A 13,716-nucleotide genomic window follows, 5' to 3' on the forward strand; every position below is an offset into this window, starting at 1 on the left:
TGGCACTAATTTTTTCGTTAGTGCTTGAAATGGGGGCCCGCGTGAATGTGTCCCCCAAAGGTTTTCTTTAGTTGTAGCGTCTATAATAATGAAGCACTAACGATGCACTAACAATTGAGACTAATTTTATCGTTAGTGCGTTATGTGGGGGGCTAGTTCACGGACGTTCAAAAAAAAAGGTTCATTGCCATAAAATCGACATAAAAAGGTTCGACCCATAAAATCGTAAGACAAGTAACTGGCCCGGTGCTTGGGGTTCCTGCTTCGATCCCAGCTCGCGCCGTGTGGACTTTGTGGTGGACAAACACCGTGCTCGTGGGTTTTCTCGGGGTTCTCCCGTTTCCTCCCAGTGTATTCATTCCACCATTTCACTCATCTCTCATCATCACCGTCTCCTTTAGCCTAACCGGCATAACCGTGGGACATAAAACTTAAAGATTTCATTTCATTTCATTTTGTAGTCTACAGTTATGACGTAACTATAGAAGCACTTTCATATTCTGATATATTCTTTTTTATTTTGTATCTTCCTAAAGAGGACACACTCTGATAATTGCCAATTGCCTTTATAACTTCCTTTTCTAAAGTTTATCTTATTCATAAGTCTTCTCTCAATCTAATTCCTATCACGACCCGATTGTATCATATCCTCTGCCCAGCGACCCCATATTATTTCTGGTTTGTAATAAGCTTGTGTGGAATTTCCAATATACTTATTATAGAGATCTCACTATATACATCTATTTCTGTAATAGTAGAATCCATTTCTTGTATATAGTAGATACAGTAACTTCCCTAAAAGCGAATGGATTCAATCCAGATTTGATCAGTTTATTCATATTACAAATATCGAATCCGATCCGTCATACTGTTTCAAAATGGACGCCGTTTAAAACTTCGTAACTTCCTTAATTTTGACTCATATGATAAAAATAAATAAAGAAATACATAAATAAAGTAAGTAAGAAGAATATCTTGGTCTGGTATATTCTGCTTTAAAAGTAATAATTCCATTTGGTACATTGTACACGTGCGAAAGTAGTTTTTCTTCCATGGTAAGCATTAAAGGCAAGAAATCGCTTATCAGTTGAAAATGACTCGATAATGTGCGTCACGAAGATCGAACCGGACATTGCCGCACTAGTGAAATCACACCATCCTCAGATACCTCATTAGATTTCAAATTTAATTGAATTTCAATTGAATGCAGGCTTTTTACATTTATATTTTTCTGGTATTTCAATATGCAGTTCTCATTAGTTTCATAGCGTACCTCTTTCATTTAAATTGATTTTTAAACAACTCTGCACCTGTTGAAAATGTTTAGTAGACTTATTTTTTGTTGTTCTTAACAGTATGTACAAAAATAAAAATATGCCTATCAGAACATAATTCAAAATATTATTTTGAAATGTGTTCCGGTATTAAGATTCTGATTATACTTATCTCTTCCGCTTATCTTCGCGACCCCATGAAACCCTCTCGCAATTCCTCTAGGGGTCGCGACCCCAGGTTGAGAAACCCAGATATAGCCTATTATTTTTTCAAGTATCTCTCTAAAATCTAAATGAATCTTATCTTCTTATCACCTCTGATCGAGATCGGTCGAATGATTCAAGAAGTATCAAGTTACAAACGTAGTCACTTTCATTTTTATGTACAGGGTGTTTCAAAACAACACCGACAACGTTTGGGACGTGATTCCTGACACCAAGATAGGACCAAAGTTATAGACCAAGGGTGCATAAATGCTTCCTTTCGGAGTTATAGGCTGTCGAAAACATAAAAAGAAAATGAACTTTAAAGGTTCATAGCTCCAAACTATGGGACCTACCGTAGCCAGGTTAAGATTTTACTTAGGAACAAATAGGTACGCTATCCAAAAATTTATGTTTCAGAATCCTAAGGTGCTCATGCAACAATTTTTATAGAGGGAGTTCGGCTACGGGCATACAGATTGAAGCACTCACCAACTTCCTCTATAAAAATTGTTGCAAAAGTACCACAGGATTCTGAAACATGGATATTTGGATAAGGCACATACTGGTTTCTAAGTGAAGTCTTCAGTAAACTACGGTAGGTTCCAGAGTTTGGAGCCATTGATCTCTGAAGTTCATTTTTTTTTAATGTTTTCGGCAGCGTATAACTTCGAAAGGAAGAACTTGTGCACCCACGTTGCTTTATACTTTCTGCCTTATCTTGGTGTCAGGAATCACCCCCAAACTTTGTCGGTGTTTTTTGAAGCACCCTGTGTATAGATTAGAGGTAATGAAACTTAAATACCTTTCTAGCTATTCATTATTTTTGGCTAATTCGTCATGAAATTGTGTGACGTCATAACTGAACTAAATTAATTCGACGAAAAAATTGTGTAGGTAGTGTCTATTTTATTTAATTATTTTTTAACTATAATCATACATATAAATACTTATAAAAACGCGAGACCGCGGTGGCTCAGTGGTAGAGCATTCAAGTCTAGCGCGTACTGTCCTTAGTTCGATCCCAGCTCCCGTCAAATGGGTTTTGTGGCGGTTGAACACCGTGTGCGTGGGTTTTCTTGGGGGTTCTCCCGTTTCCTCTTACTTTTGTCATTCCACGATTATCATCATTGCCTCCCTTAATCTCAGTGCATAATCATGAGACGTTAAATTACAAAAAAAAAAAAAAAAAGAAAAGAAAAAAAAGAAAAAAGAAAAGAAAAGGAAAATGAATTTGGGTTTAGCAAATTCTACAGCTCGTTTTCAGTTTCAATTCAGCTTCAGCAGAATTAACTGTACACATTAATTAATTCCTCTTTCCGAACTATTTGTCATAGGGCTAAGTTCAAATTTCACTTAAAGAAATAAAATGTAGGGGAAGAATGGGTAAAGCGACCACACTAAGGAATTTTATTTTTTTTCAGTCCTATAGAAACATGCTAACAAATAAGTAAAAGTTTTATAATGTACTTCCGTCCTTATGTTTTAAGATTTATTTAAATGAACCTGTTTCGAAGGAGCTTTACGGAGTAATTATTCATAATTTCAAGTCATACAAAATGTCCACTTTACCCGACGTAGGCGAGCAAAATGGACACGCTTCCTCGCAATGTTTGTTACTTATGGGATATCATTCGCGGGAATATGATCCACTGTGAGAATTTATGGACTACAATTGACTTGTTTAGTTTAAGTGGTTAAAGTGCATCTTTATATCCAATAGTCATCTATTAAGAATCCACCTAAATCTGAAAGATTAGCAGAAACTGTTATTATAGTAGTTTACCTGTAGTTGTAAGAAAGTTAGCTAATACTGAATACAGAGAAGTCAAACAGAAGCTACCAAAACCCTACCTTTCAAAATGGTCAAATGCATTTATTTATTAACAGAACAAAACAGCTCAATAACTTCTACATTATTTCGATCAAGAACATGGATCTAAGTCTATATGAGCGTACCTAGCACTGCAAGTATATAACAAGTGAACCGCTATTTCAATATTAAAATAGTAAGCCCAATTTATTACATAGTTTAGAAATATTTGTTTGGATCAATTGGAAGTACCGGGTAAAGCGGCCACAAGCACAGTGAGATGGACACTTTACCCGCCTCTGCTTCTGACCACTTTACCCGATTGCACGCCATAGTGTACTTTTCTTTTCTTCGTTCTGAACAGAACTTAAACAGCACCTAACAATAGAAAAAAATATTAAGAAACATTGCACTTGATAATACAAATATTAAGAAGTATTGCACTTGATAATACAAATATTAAGAAGCATTGCACTTGATAATACAAATATTAAGAAGCATTGCACTTGATAATACAAATATTAAGAAGCATTGCACTTGATAATACAAATATTAAGAAGCATTGCACTTGATAATACAAATATTAAGAAGTATTGCACTTGATAATTCAAATATTAAGAAGCATTGCACTTGATAATACAAATATTAAGAAGCATTGCACTTGATAATTCAAATATTAAGAAGCATTGCACTTGATAATACAAATATTAAGAAGCATTGCACTTGATAATACAAATATTAAGAAGCATTGCACTTGATAATACAAATATTAAGAAGCATTGCACTTGATAATACAAATATTAAGAAGCATTGCACTTGATAATTCAAATATTAAGAAGCATTGCACTTGATAATACAAATATTAAGAAGCATTGCACTTGATAATTCAAATATTAAGAAGCATTGCACTTGATAATTCAAATATTAAGAAGTATTGCACTTGATAATTCAAATATTAAGAAGTATTGCACTTGATAATACAAATATTAAGAAGCATTGCACTTGATAATACAAATATTAAGAAGCATTGCACTTGATAATGCAAATATTAAGAAGCATTGCACTTGATAATACAAATATTAAGAAGCATTGCACTTGATAATACAAATATTAAGAAACATTGCACTTGATAATACAAATATTAAGAAGCATTGCACTTGATAATACAAATATTATACCTATAGTCATTAAGTTGGGAGAAAATCATTGTTACTAATACTTATCCTTAGATCAACAATGGATGAATACACCTTTTTCTTCATACAAGCAGAACAACAATTGCGTCTGGCCTCTTTGTCGTCTAGAACTAAAATGGCAACTAAAGCCACTGATTGGGCTTACTTGCGATAGGTGTCAGGTATATACAGGCGAAAAAAGTGCCGATGACCACTTTACCCGCCCTGGCCACTATATACTCCCTTCCACTATTATCTAACAGCAATTTTTGTGTCTAGAGAAGAGACTTACTGAGCGTATATTCCAGGGTGTAGGGTTTCTCATTCCTGGTGAAATATATTTCATATTGTGGAAGTCGAAACTTGGAGTTGTTCCTAAAAGACTCAGCTGTATTTTCTTGCCATTTCAGACTTAGCACGTTCTTCGGAAAATTAACTGAAATAGAGCAAGTCGTATATGAAGCTAGTATCACACATATATAAAATACAAAGTTATTTTTCTTACACAAAAACCCTTAGTTAAAATTTGAATATTGCTTACACAATTATGGCACAATTTATCAATTTCATTTTTCAGTTTTAGATTAGCGTGTGGTTAGAGTCAGAAGTAAGTTGTATGATAGCCATTAGCGCTTAATAGTTATGGGATACTGAGTCCCCTTTGAGCTTTCTCTGTGATCGAAGTAGTTTCTCTCGTTATGTGCCTAAAATAAACCGTATGTTGCCAATATAAAAGGAATTGTTGACAGATAACATATACAGTGGATCAGGAAGTTACGAATTTCTCGTTCTGCGGACATATCGGTTTACAAACAAATTATAAGAACAATTTTTTCGTCGGCTTACGAACAATATTTCGGGATCGAACCGACAAGATATCCACGTGTCTAGGAGTGCTTTTGAAGGTTTTTCGTAACATTATCTGTCAGAGATCTGTGTTCAAAAACTACTTTTTGTTCTTTTTTGCACTTTTTCTTTTCTTGCCCTTGTACTGTTTTTTTTAATTCAATGTTACTTATTTATCATTAAAAAAGGCAATGTTATTTTTATTCTATATTCTCCATCAGAAAAAAAAAAGTTTAAAAGAATATACACAGAATACCACGTATAGAACGGATTAATGGTACTTATTCAACGGAAAAGAAATTATTTACAAACATGCCGGATTACGAACAATGTCACGGAACTGTAATTAATTTGGTGTCTAAAGGTTAATTCACACAGTGTATGTCGTGCCCATGTCATTCTCCTGCCGTGCTCCATCGGAAACACGGCCGCGACCAGTCACACATACCATGCCGTGCCGTGCAGTACGGCTACTGCCTTTAAGACACAATTTCCCCTTGATTTGTTCTTGTCGCGCTCTGTGTCGCTTCGTATGCTCCGAAGAAATCTGAAGGATCGCAGCCAACGAGTCACGGCCGGACTAGTTTCTCTTCAAGGCAGCCTGTCGGGTCACGGCGCGTCATGTGTGAATTAAAAAACAACCCAATGAAATTTCAATGTCATAGTTTGAGGAAGAACTTTCATTGCACGGACGGGGCACGATTATTATAAAGGTGTCTACGCTCATCCTACTTAAAAGAAGTTAATAACTTAAATAGAAGGAAGAACATAAAGGGTGGTATTCAGAGAGAGAGTTTGTTAATCAAGTGCTAGTCATGCTATTAGTTAGTTAGTATCGTACTAGTTCTGTACTAAGGAGGGTGCACCTTTTGGTATTCAGAGTCTGCTTGGAGTTCAGCTAATAAGTTGATTTGGGTATGATTAATTAATATAACTCCAACAAATCAAGTGAGAAAAATAAATGTGCCAATTACGGAAATCTAGACGTGTGCATTCGTAGTCTGTTAAAATGAAAATATATGAAATAAGAAATTCGAACTGTTTTCTTTGTGGTTTGACATCACAATAACTTATGAATAGTTACGGAATTGAATTATAATTAACGTATTCATTTCTGAGGGATATATTTATGGCAGGAATAAGTAGAAGTCAATCAATATTAGTGCCAATAGAAGGATTATGTTGTAATTATAACGGAAGATAATTTATTGATCAGTTGCATGGGCGGCGATTAGAGGGGCAAAGGGGGGCAGCTGCCCCCGCACTTTTTTGAAGTAACCCATTAATGTATATAGTTTCATTTAGAAATGTAAAGTTTTTGTATGTATTATTGGTTCATAGATAAAATGGTGCCATATATTTGCCGTTCCGTGAGTACGTATTGGTTGTCTTCCCGTGGAGTAAAGAAAACAACAGGAATTGCGTTTTAATTGCCACAGAATATAACCCCAAAATTAACCTATTGGAGCACAACAATTTCAGCATACTTTCACTTTTTACAAGGGCTCGATATGTTAGCCGCTTTGAAACTAATTCAGAGAGCATTTCGCAAAAGAAGAAAAAAAAGTATTTCACAAGTTATTTTTTAATTGCACAAAAATTGGCAGTTCCTAAAATGTCTTTTCTTCTTTCTAAAGTAAGGGAAAATAGCGTAATAAGAAACAACTTCTATCTTTTCCATTGTCTTGTAGTGTAATATATGAGTGTATAAGTAGGTGTTAGGGGTGTACGAGTGTATATACAATTAAATTTAGTGAATTCAACATAATTCTAGGTTTTAGTGTTATTTTGTGTAACTGGAGTATGGAATGAATCTTAAGTATTGTTGTGTTTTGATGTGCTCCAAGAAAGTGAAAACTGCACCTAATGGCAACGAATATGTTTCGGGAAGTTGCAAAAGCAAATATTTCTTTAAATGTCGTACCGTAGCATATGTTTGTAGTATTTACTGTCTTTCATTTTCTAAGAGTAATAACATACATTTAATAGCATGTGTGGAATTAAAAATTAAGTTGTTCATTAATCCCTGTTTCAATATGACTTGCAAAACAAGCATCATTATTTATTACTATGATTAATATTATCCTTTCTATTTATTTGTTTTGCAAATTTATTATTCAATAATCTGATCACAGCTTTCCAGACAGAATTTTAAGATGTTCATGAGCAAGGAATCAAATCTCTTACACTTTTGTTGTTTAAGAGTACAAAGGACTACTACCTACTGGCGTTGCTCTTGCTCTTGTCAATTTACTTAATAAAATATGAAATACTATATACGGTATTTTAACTGAAAAAGATAGTATCCTATTAGTTATACAACCTTTCATCAAACAAAATATTAGAAACAAGCAAGTAAATTAACATTTATATGCAAATATTCAGATCATGTCTTGCCCCTCCACTTTTAACGTCCAACCGCCGCCACTGATCAGTTGTATGTATCCCTCATAAAACTAGAAATCTTCTACTCATCTCTCATTGTTCACTTTAAAGCTAGGTTGCCATGCTACAAGAATCTTGTAGCTGTCATTAACAAATCTTGCAACTCCATCTTTCTATTTACTGTTTACCACATTACAACTTTCTGAAATTAAGGATATTTCCACCCATGCAGCACTGCACTCTAGTGGATAAATAGTGAACCTTCTCATTAAAAACGAGTATTTTGGCGCGCTTCACCACCCGGCCAAAAGAATCCGTCGTTTTTGAAGCGGCAAAACTGTTTTGTTTTCTTTCTGTCAGTGAGAGGGCGATAGCAGGTAGCAAGCAAGACGATCCAGAAAGTTGAACATGATTTGACTCCTTGCAAGATGAAAAAATGTTGCATGTCTTTTTAAAGATTATGTTTACATGGAGAAACATTGTAGGGTTGCAAGATTTTTTTAATCACAGCTACACGATCTTCCAACATGGCAACCTAACTTAAGAAAAAGTTCTGCTATTGTAAAGGACTCGGCTAAATAGCTGGTTTATAGTTAACTCACCCGATGAGGTGAAAGGAAAGATAGAAAGAGAAACAGGTAATTAATTGTCTGTATTCTCGTGGCTAAACCAGGGTACCCTCTGCTCTAAATTAATTAGTCACCTGCGATTAACTTAGTCAACTACTACGTGCTAATCTGAGATTCTGAATACACTTTTGATAATCATGTGTTAGTCAAACCCTTAGTATGGCGCTAATCAAACGTCTAAACGACTCTGCATAAGGCTGGAAAAAATCAGAAACTGATCCAAATACTATATACAAAACGCTATTATAGAAGTTTGGGTGCCTAACAATGATGACGTCATAAACTACGTAATCAAATATCTGGTCTACAAGAATACGTTTGGGAACATTTGGGATTAGTTTATTTTATAGCATATTACAGACAAAATCTGGCTCAGTTTCTAAATTTTTGATGGTATTCATAGTCTTAAGCCATTTACTTTTTTAAAAAATGGTGATATTGAACGCGTTTAAGAATTCTCGAATAGACTTCAGATACTAATAAAACTCAAAGTAGAATTAAAACAATCTCTGAACAAAGCAAAACGTTTTACTAAAATAAATAATAAATAATATTGAAACTTACAGCTGCTGAATTGCATTTTACACTCGTGTTTGTCCAGCGGATAAAGCGTAAAGTCCATTGCACATTCCAGATTCACCACAGCCCTGAAAACAAAACAACAACGTTAAAAAAGAGAATATAATGTTAATTCTGTTTGAGTGGATTTACTTTTACTTTAATTTATTATTAGTAATAACCATATTAGGGTGATCAACAGTGATGCTAACCTGTGGAAAAAATTCCATTTTATGGGATTTTCTCATTAATTTCTGGAATAGGGATAAAGGAAATTTATGTGTGGGATTTTTTGTACATTTACTTCACCTACGCCAACAAAATTCTCTATGGGTAGGTAGTAGACTAATGGGTGCTCAATAAACTTGAAATCTGTGCTAACTGTCAAATTTTGTTACTGTAAAATAATAATAATAAAAAAGGGCCTATGTTTAGCAGAAGGGGTCCAGCTTTTTTCTCTAAAAAATGTTACTATTTTGGTAATTTCTGCTCACATTCGGTTAGTTTACGGTAGAGTTGGTTAGTTTTAGTTAGGTTAGGCTAGTTTAGGTTACGTTAGGTTAGTTTAGTTTATGTTATATTAGTGTAGGAGTCCCGCATAATTTTCCAAAAAATGACAGAATTTCGCTTATTTCTACTAATACTACGTTAGTTTAGGTTAGTTCAGGTTAGCTTACGTTAGTTTATGTTAGGTTAGCTTAGATTTGGTTACGTTATGTTACGTCTAAGTACTTGCATCACTCATTTCTCCTGTAAATTTTGTGTTTTTTACGTGCTTCTGGACCCCTTGTACTAAACATACTCCTAAAAAAGTACCAGACTAAAAACAACCAACCCCCAAAACGTCCCACACGAAATTACTGGAGAAAGAAGGTTTTCTTGCGTAGTTTCGCTATATTCCATCGAAGATTACGACACACAAGCGTAATAAAAATACTAAAAGAAAATGCGCCTGTTTCCGTCAACAGTTTTAATTGTCTTTTTAAATTATTTATTCATAAATTATTTGACTAAGGTAAAAGATCTGAATACACTTACATTAAAGAAACAGGGTTGCGCAACATGGTCGCTTACTCTGAGGGAAGAACATAGACTGGAAGTATTTGAGAACAAGATCCTGAGACGAATATTCGGACCCAAGACAAACGAGAATGGGGAATGGCAGGAACTTCATAACGAGGAAATACATAATTTATACGGTTTACCAAACATTCTTAGCGTCATCAAGTTTAGGAGGCTAAGGTGGGCAGGTCATGTAGCGAGAATTTAACAAAGTACTAACGCTTTCAAAGCTTAAACTGGAAGACCAATCGGAAAAGGACCATTAAGAAGACCTAGGTGCAGATGGAAGGACAATATTAAGATGGATCTCGCAAAGATAAGAATAGAAAGTAGAAAGTGGATCTAGTTAGCTAAGGATAGAAGTCAGTGGAGAGCTTTTGTGAAAGCGGCATTGAACCTCCGGGTTCCATAGGCCATACAGTTAGTTAGTTAGTTATGCAAATTTTGTAGATTCTGGGAAATTTAAGAGGAAAATGGGAATTCCTACATCTCGAGATGGGATTTTATAACGTTTTAGGTTGGCATCACTGGTGAAAAAATTTAGAAAATAAAAAAAACAGGGCACTCGCCAAACTGGCATAATTTGACAATCCATTTAAGTATAACATAGTCGTCATTCATGCCTGTGAAGAAGAAGTTATGCCTTTTCAACATAACTAGATTTATATTTGTTTAATCTTATTCAATTTTTTATTTTCATATTCCCTTTTAACAACATTTAAGAGAAATCAGAAATAGTGGCATTGGCTGTCTTTTGAATGCTTCTTTTATGACCGAACTAAACTTCATATGGAAGGGCTCTCGTTTTTTCTTCACAAAACTGTAGAAGTCCATACAAGAAATATGTTTAACTCTACGTATACCAAGGGAATACGTGGAGCTCCTCAGTGGCTAAGCGGTTAGCGTACGCGCCTTTGGCGTGGGAGACCTGGTTTCGATTCCCGGTGGGAGCTCATGTGTTTCGGATTCCACGTTAATCGTTAGGTCCTGTCTCATATAGCCTCGCAGCTGAAAGGGACGTTAAACTCAAAATCGACTCAACCAAGAGATTACGTGTAACATCGCACATCAAGGCAGGGTTTAAAAATGTTCATCACATAATTTTTTTTTTTACTCATAATTGTGTAGTATTCTTCTCTATTTTGTGACCAGGGCCGCCCACAGGGGGGATGTATGGCGCAAGCTGCGCCATTGAGAAAAGTTTTGGGGGGGGGATTTTACTCTACTTTCGAACTAGCAATTTTGCTGTCGGAATAGCATTAAAACACGATTTTGAGAAGCTAATTTTCAAAAATTTTCCGGGGTGAACCCCCGTACCCCCTGCTTCGATATTCGATGAATGAAGTACCGCGCAAGTAGCCGTATGAAAGGAAAGGTTGGTTCGTTTTAAGAGAGAAGGGCCGCCCGCAGGAGGGATGAATTGCGCAAGTTGTGCCATCGAGAAAAAAAATGGGGAAGAATTTTATTCTAATGTCGAATAAGTGATTTTGCTGTCGTCAGAATAACATTGGAACACGATGCGATTTTTTTTTTAATCTCGAGAATGAATCCCCCTACCCCCTGCTTAGAAACTCTACGAATGAAGTACCGCGCAAGTTGCTATATGAAAGGATGGGCTGGTCGGTTTATCGCTTTGTGTAGGTAATTTACCCATTTTCTGCTGGGAGTATTTATTTATTTCTTATTTATACCATGTACGACACTTAATAAGTAATGCTGTTCAATTGCTACATGATGTATAATAAATGAATTAATGATAATATTTTGTATAGTTTTCTGTTTGTGCGATTACATTTTCCAGGGCCTGCGGTAAACTGAAAACCAGCTCAAAAGTGGCATCACTTTGGGGGGGAGTGCGCCATCAGTTTTTGGGGGGATGGGCACCCCTGTTTGTGACTTCAGTTTTCTTAGTTTATACTTATACTTAATACAAAATGGATTACAAATTCTGAGACAAAAATTTAATTTATATGATGAACATTTTTAATATCATGCCTTAGTGAGCGGTGTAACGCGTAACCCCTTGGTGTGCGTTATGATTACACATTTAATATAACCACTCTGAAAATAAGCAAGTCTTTTCCGTTTAAACGTACGACGCTTTGCATCAGCTGTACCCGCAGCAACACCTAGTGTCATAATCTTCAACTTTAACTGGAAATAACCTCATGCATATGTACACACCAAGGGAGGATTACTTTATGTTCACCACGAAACTTTTTTTTTTTAATTTTGGGTTATTTTCTAAAAAATAAAAGTAATGAATGACAAAAAATGAAATCTATATTATTTTTTGACAGAAAACCTGAGTTATGACATGATACTAAAGAAACATGCATAAAAATTATTCTCGCAAAAAAGTGTGGACATTTTTTCCCCACCTTGGTGTGAGTAAAGTTAATTTACACTTTATGACTACACTCAGGGGTGTAATCTGGGGAGGTTAGGGGGCCAGTTATCCCGTCTCAAGAATTTGAGATGAATATACATTTGAATGCATAGTATAAAAATATAATAGTGAAAAACGTGAGAATCTACGTTCTTCGGGGAGTCTTATCCCCCCAAGCAGTTAGACTCATGACTCACAACATCCGTGACTCGGTGACCCCAGTGAAACCATGACCCGGTGTGACCGGGAGAGATCCAGAGATGACGAAACATCGTCATACATATGGGGGAAGTGGGTGTGAAAGTTCTAATATAATTCTAACAAACACTGGCGTCTCTGGCATGCAAAATTTGGGAAGGGGGAACATCAAAGAAAGTGATTTAAATGGTACTACCTAGGCAACCTGTTTATTATCTTCGATTCCATTTGTTACCTATCTGCTTACCTTCACGGACCGCCGAAGGTATATCAAGAACTTTGTTATAATTGTTTCATAGCCTGAGTATTATATTCCAAATAAATATAATTATTATTATTTATGTTATTCTGTCGTTAGTAATCAAGTTAAATTAGAATAAAATATTGAATATTTTGTACTTCAAAATATTTAGGGAGACGCGTCCTCCTCGTCCCCCCGCCAGAGACGCCCGTGCTAACAAACACCATTCTCTTCTCTTCTCTCTCTCTCTGTCTCTCTCTCTGTCTTCTCACTAAATCTAGAATTTTCTTTCTCACTTGTTGCGTGTCAAAAGATTGTATTGAAAGGTAACTACAAGGTTTATCAAAGTATAAACGCGTGAAAATCACATAAGAGATATGTTTTTCTTATAGGAGATCGCCAAAGTTTAATCAAGTGAAAGTGCAAAAGTTGTCGTGTAGAGTATAAAGGATGTTGCTGAGCCCTAACAGTGTTTTGTTAAATCTTTTTATATAGTCTGTGTTCAAAAACCACAGTATTATATTCAGCATGGGAAGATGAGTAAGCATGAAATTACATTTAAAATATGCAAAGCATGGTATCTTGATTAAGAAACATCACACCGGAATCAAACAAATGAACATTCGAGATCGAGTAGTGAACATTAATTAATCTACTGTAAATTTCTGCAATAATGCGGTACAGCAAATAAAGGGTGTCTCATAAAGATCGCAACTTTTCAAATGCCCGCCATTTCTGTTCTCGTAAGTTGGCAGCACTGAGCGTTATACGATTTTCATCTATTGTCTTTATGGTTAGTATAAGAGCGCCGAATAGTGAGTGAATGATCGTCATCTGTTTTTTGTACGGGTAGGAATTCAGAAGATTCACCACATTTTTAATGACAACACACTGTTTTGCCGTGAAGCGCTCCATTCCTATCCGTATAGAAAACAGATGACT

The sequence above is a fragment of the Thermobia domestica genome, chromosome 3 (genome assembly GCF_964235325.1).
Source record: "Thermobia domestica chromosome 3, izTheDome1.hap1.1, whole genome shotgun sequence".
In the NCBI taxonomy this organism is placed as follows: domain Eukaryota; kingdom Metazoa; phylum Arthropoda; class Insecta; order Zygentoma; family Lepismatidae; genus Thermobia; species Thermobia domestica.